This window comes from Choloepus didactylus, chromosome 6 (genome assembly GCF_015220235.1).
Source record: "Choloepus didactylus isolate mChoDid1 chromosome 6, mChoDid1.pri, whole genome shotgun sequence".
Taxonomy (NCBI): domain Eukaryota; kingdom Metazoa; phylum Chordata; class Mammalia; order Pilosa; family Megalonychidae; genus Choloepus; species Choloepus didactylus.
In genome coordinates, this window is record NC_051312.1 from 23,093,528 (window position 1) to 23,099,204 (window position 5,677).

At 35.1% G+C, this 5,677-nt stretch overlaps 2 pseudogenes; both read left to right on the plus strand.

The window, feature by feature from the left end:
* Positions 1-1,658: 1,658 nt before the first annotated feature.
* Positions 1,659-2,621, plus strand: LOC119537634 (annotated as a pseudogene).
* Positions 2,622-4,025: 1,404 nt separating this feature from the next.
* LOC119536703 lies at positions 4,026-5,192 on the plus strand (annotated as a pseudogene).
* The last annotated feature ends 485 nt before the right edge of the window (positions 5,193-5,677 follow it).

Consider the following 5,677-nt stretch of genomic DNA (forward strand, 5'->3'; position numbering starts at 1 on the left):
AGTTGGAATTGATGCCCCCTTTACAGAATAGGTGTGTAATTCACAATGAAGATTTGCTTATTAAATCTTTGGTTAAAATTTCTTGCTTGAGCATAGATGATAAGTTAACACAATTCTGACCTCTTTAGCTCTCCTGGAAAGGAATTATGATGATCTTAGTGTTCTTTTTCCTCTCACTACAAAAGCTGAGTAAAATGTATGACTTCTGACTGTGCATGCCATCCATTCAAATGCAAACACCATTCCACAGTATTTGGTAGTGAGTTTTTCATTATTTTTTTTTATCCTAAATTACTCTAGATTTGCTTGATGCTAAAGACTTTGGATAGCCAACAGAATAGTGACCATATCTCTTATTAATAATATTTGAATGAGTCATCAACAAATCTATGTCAGATGGCTTACAAACTATTTACTTGTGCAATAGAATTAATTTTTTCATGTTTCATTCACTTTTATTGAAATATATTCACATATCACACAATCATCCACAGTGTACAGTCAATTGTTCACATTACCATCATATAGATGTGCATTCATCATCATGATCAATTTTTTATCTTTTTTCTGCATTATGCACTTTACCATGCATACATAACTGATAACTTTCAATGTATGATTTTACAAGTAGTTAGAGAGCAAATCTCAAGAATGTCATGAGTCACAGTTCCACAACTTCAGCCATTTCCAATATTGTAAAATACAACATACATACAGAAAGGTGTCATCTCTTGATGTACACCTCAGTAATCAGTCAAATAGGTAATTTCAAATATTGCAATGGGTTATAGTTCCACAACTTCAGTTCTTTACTTATTATGCAATGCAAGGTATATACAGAAAGGTGAAGACTTTCAAGGCACAATTTAATGAGAAGCTATGGAGCAAATTCAAAGGGATGCTATAGGCTACAGTTCCATCATGTAGTTTACCTCCATCCAGCCATTTCAACACTCAAGCATCCAAATATATACATATACATATATATATATTATATATATATGTGTGTGTGTGTATTGTGTTGTATAATTATATAAAGTTTCAGTATTCATAGACCTTTGTTCAATCTTCTTTGTTGCTACTCCTTCCCCTCACTTAATCTCTTTCTCCATCTTCAGGGGTATCTACGCAGTGAGCACCCTAACTTGTTCCTATTAAAAAGGGGATGTAAACAGTATGGGGAAGAGGGTCACATCTGGTAGTTGATCTTAAAGAGGCTGTTGCTTCTGTGTTTTAGGACTTGTCTGGTATAGGAACACTCTGGTGGATTTAAGTTTCTGAAAGATAAAACTTAGTGGGTGCACCTAATAAAATTAGTTTTAATTGACAGTATCAGAAAATATAATTGAGAAGAGGGAAGCATGCTAAGTGAAAGATAGTGTAATTGATACAAATAAACATAAATTCAGATTTTGAGATTTCAAGTGTTCAGACAGGCAGCAAGAATTAAAATCACATATCTGTCATCACCAGAAACAAGGAAATATACTAAACCATATAAGATTTAAAAATATGGTTTATTGTTCTTATTAATATGTAGAACATTGGCATTTATAGTATTTTTCTTATACAGAGCTGGAAAAATTGGAGGGAATTCCATTCTCAGTTTATACATGAGAAAACCAAAGTCAAGAAACCTGAAGTAACTTGAACTTCTGAACAAATCATTCCTACAGATGAAACATGAAAAGGAAAAAAAGAAGAAGGCAATGTTTCCACTGTGATGCAATTTGTACTCCTAGGATTTTCTGACCTTCCAAATCTCCAAGGATTTCTCTTTGGTGTGTTCTCCATGGTTTACATAATTATTTTATTTCAAAGTAGCCTCATAATTGTAATAACCAAGATTGACTCTGCTCTGCAGAAACCTATGTATTTTTTTCTGGCAAATTTTTCATTATTGGAAATCTGTTATGTCAGTCACTGTCCCCAGGATTTTAGTGAACCTTTGGACTCAGGATCGAAGCATTTCTTTATTGGGCTGTGCCACCCAAATGTGCTCCTTCTTCATGCTGGGAGCCACTGAATGTCTACCCCTGGCTGTGGTGTCCTATGACCACTACATGGCCATTTGTAACCCTCTGCACTATCCTCTAGTCGTGAACCAAATGATGTGTATCCAGCTGGCAGTTTGTTCCTGAGTCAGTGCAATCCCTCTAGAGATAGGGCAAACCTGTCAAATTTTCTCTCTGCATTTCTGTGATTCTAACCAAATTAACCACCTCTTCTGTGACATCCCTCCCATTCTCAGGCTGGCCTGTGGGGACACTTCTATGCATGAGATATCTGTCTATTTAGAAGCTCTGATATTCGGTGCAGTCCCTTTTGTGTTGATATTTGCCTCCTACAGCAGAATCATTTCCACCATTCTGAGGTTGCCAACAGCCCAAGGATGGGACAAAGCCTTCTCCACATGTTCTTCCCACCTGCTGGTTGTTCTTTTATTCTTTGGATCTGCTACCATCACCTATTTAAGGCCCAAATCCAATCATTCTGCAAGGAGTGACAAACTGCTCTCTATTTTCTACACCATTGTGACTCCAATGTTTAATTTCATGATTTACAGCCTTAGGAACAAGGATGTTATAGCAGCACTAAGAAAATTATTGATTATAAAATAGCATTGTTCAGCTTCAATCTTATTGCTTTAACTGACTATAACACAATTTTCAAAGATACATTTCCAATGTTACCCCTTTGACAAGATAATCATTTCTGCCTTATGATGTAATTTTAGATATGTAGCCTGCAGTATATTGTGCTTGAATATATACTAGGCAAATAAATCTACTTTCAATACTATGTGTCTAAAAAATAATCTTATCACATATATAAAACAGCAATTTGCATCACATTTTTCCATTAAAATCTGTGAAGAGAGTCCAAGATTTTAAGACATTTGACTTAAATATATTGAGAAGTATATATGATTAGTTCCCCAAATAACAGCATAAACCTTCACACTTGTATTTCCTAGCACTCTTCTCTGATTATAAGCACAGAATGCAACTGTGATGGTTAGGTTTATGTTTGAACTTGGCCAGGTGATTGTGCTCAGATGTCAGGTCAAGCAAGCACTGGTCTAGCTATCACTGCAAGGATATTTGAGGCTGATTAATAAATCAAAAGGCTGGTTTATTAAATCATCAGTCAATTAACTGCATCTGTAGCTGATTGCATCAATGTAGCATGTTTGTTCTGCAATGAGAGAATTCAATTGGCTAGATTTAATCCAATCAGTTGAAGACTTTTAAGGGAGAAGAGAGAAAACCTTTACTTTTTCTTTGGCTACCCAGCATCTCCTGGAGAATGCATCAAACACCTTCATCAGAGTTGCCATTTCACTGCCTGCCCTATGGAATTTGGACTCATGCATCCCCACAGTTGCATGAGACACTTTTATAAAACCTTATATTTACAGATATCTCTTGTTGGCTCTTTCCCCAGAAAATCCTAACTAATACAGCCAGTAAGTGGATAATGAATGTTGTTGAGTGAATGATTAAATGACTGAATGGATAACTAAATATTATCCATTTAAATGAATATTACTATGCCCTACCTCAAACTCTTGCCAAAATACACACATTTTAAATCATTAATAAATATTGGAAGTGTATTTATTTAACCTACTTTGCCCCATATAGATTTACTCATGCCATATTCCCAAAAAAGCTTACATGTATTTAGCCCTCTCAATTAAGTTCTTGACAGAGCACATGATATAATAAGAAACCCCTATCTGTCACAACTAATTTATTTTGTACATATTTCTATGTTATTCTTAGCAATTATAGTTCTAAAGTAATGTTTTCAGATTATTTTATCTCTTTCATTACTTCACTACCAACAGGTATATCCTCAATCCATTTTAGATGAGTGCTACTGTGTGTAAAAAGTTGACTCTTGTCTTTCCTTCTAAAGGGCCAATTATAGGTGGTCTCTTTAATAATATTGACATCTTTGATATAAGGTCTTTCTAAATCCAAAGAAAATATCCTTGAAAACTCAGAAAAAAATTATCCATGAGCTAGTAGTATTAATTAGATATTGCAAAAGCTCATTTCATCAGAGAATTGTATGGCAACAAAAACTAGATGAATCTTGAGATGGAGAGATTATCCTGGATTATCTACAGGGGCCTAATCTAATCACCTGTGCCCTTAAACAGGAAGAGAAAGAGGAAAAAAGAAGCATATGTCAAAAAGATACAACAACAGAACCAAAAACGTAAGAGAAGAGGCATTGGTTTTCCCTATGTGTTTCTATTTTCACTATCATTGATTCCTGCTTTAATCTTAATTACCTCCTTTCAAGTGCTTGTTTCAGATGTTTGTTGCTATTATTTGTCTAATTTCTCAATTTGGAAATTTTTATCTAATTTCACTCAGGCAAAGCAAGCATCCTTTCTTTGGGGGTGGGGAGCTCTCTGGGAATTGGTGGGGACCCTGCCCAATTGGCCCAGAACATCTCTTCCAACACCAAGAAGATCACACAATGTTCTGTGGAAATACAAAAGACTCTGAATCAACTTGGAGCACCCCAAGATTCTCCCAAATTGAGGCAACAGCTGCAACAGAAACAGCAGTATACTAACCATCTTGCCAATGAAACAAATAAACACATTAAAGAGTTTGGATTTCTTCTCACCACCCTCCAATGAACAGCAGCAAAAGAAAATAAAGAAGGATTGCTTAGTGGCTGAATTCACAACCTCACTGACAAACTTTCAGAAGGTCCAGAGGCAAGTTGCTGAGGGAAAAAGGAGTTTGTTGTTGAAGCAAGAGTCAGCTCCAAGGTATCTGGTGGTTTTCCAGATGAAAGGAATCTTGTATCCTGGGAAAGCCAAACTCAACCTCAAGTGCATGTGCAGGATGAAGATATTACAGAAGATGACCTCTGCTTCATTCATGAGGCAGAGTCTTCTATTAGACAACACAAAGCTGATTATGATGGATATTAATGAAATATTTAAAGATTTAGGAATGATGATTTAAGAACAAGGAGATGTCATAGATAGCAGAGAAGTCAATGTAGAAAATGCTGAGGTGCACATTCAACAAGGAAACCCGCAGCTGTCAAGGGCAGCAGATTACCAGTGCAAATCCAGAAAAACTCTGTTCACCATCATTTTTATCCTTGTCATTGGATTTGTGATTAGTGGTCTCATCATATGGGGAGTGATAGACTGAAATTCTAAAGGAGCACACTTTGATACTACATTACCAAAATTATGTAGGAAGATTCCTGTAATCGTGTTTTTGTTTTTCTTATTGTAAAGCTATTGAGTAAAGGATGGTTCCCATACATTGTTATTTTTATTTGGGAGGAAGTTTCCTTTGAATTAAATCTGATATTTTCTTCAAAAATAAATTAAATAAATAAATAAAGAGTACTGTGGGTTCTGTGGGATGACCGTTTCTAATTTTAATTGGATTTCTTTATTTACTGCTAAGGTTTTACAGTTCTTTATATAGTCTAGATACTACTTTTCATTGTGTATCTTGGTTTGCAAATATATTCTCCCAGTTTGTAGTTTGTTTTTCATTCTCTTTCAGAGAGAAAAATGTTTAACTTTTATGAGGTCCCATATATGGAATTTTCCTTTTAAGAATTGTGTTTTTGGTGTCAAATTTAAGCATTGTTTCTCTAATCTCAGATCCTGAAGATTTTTTCC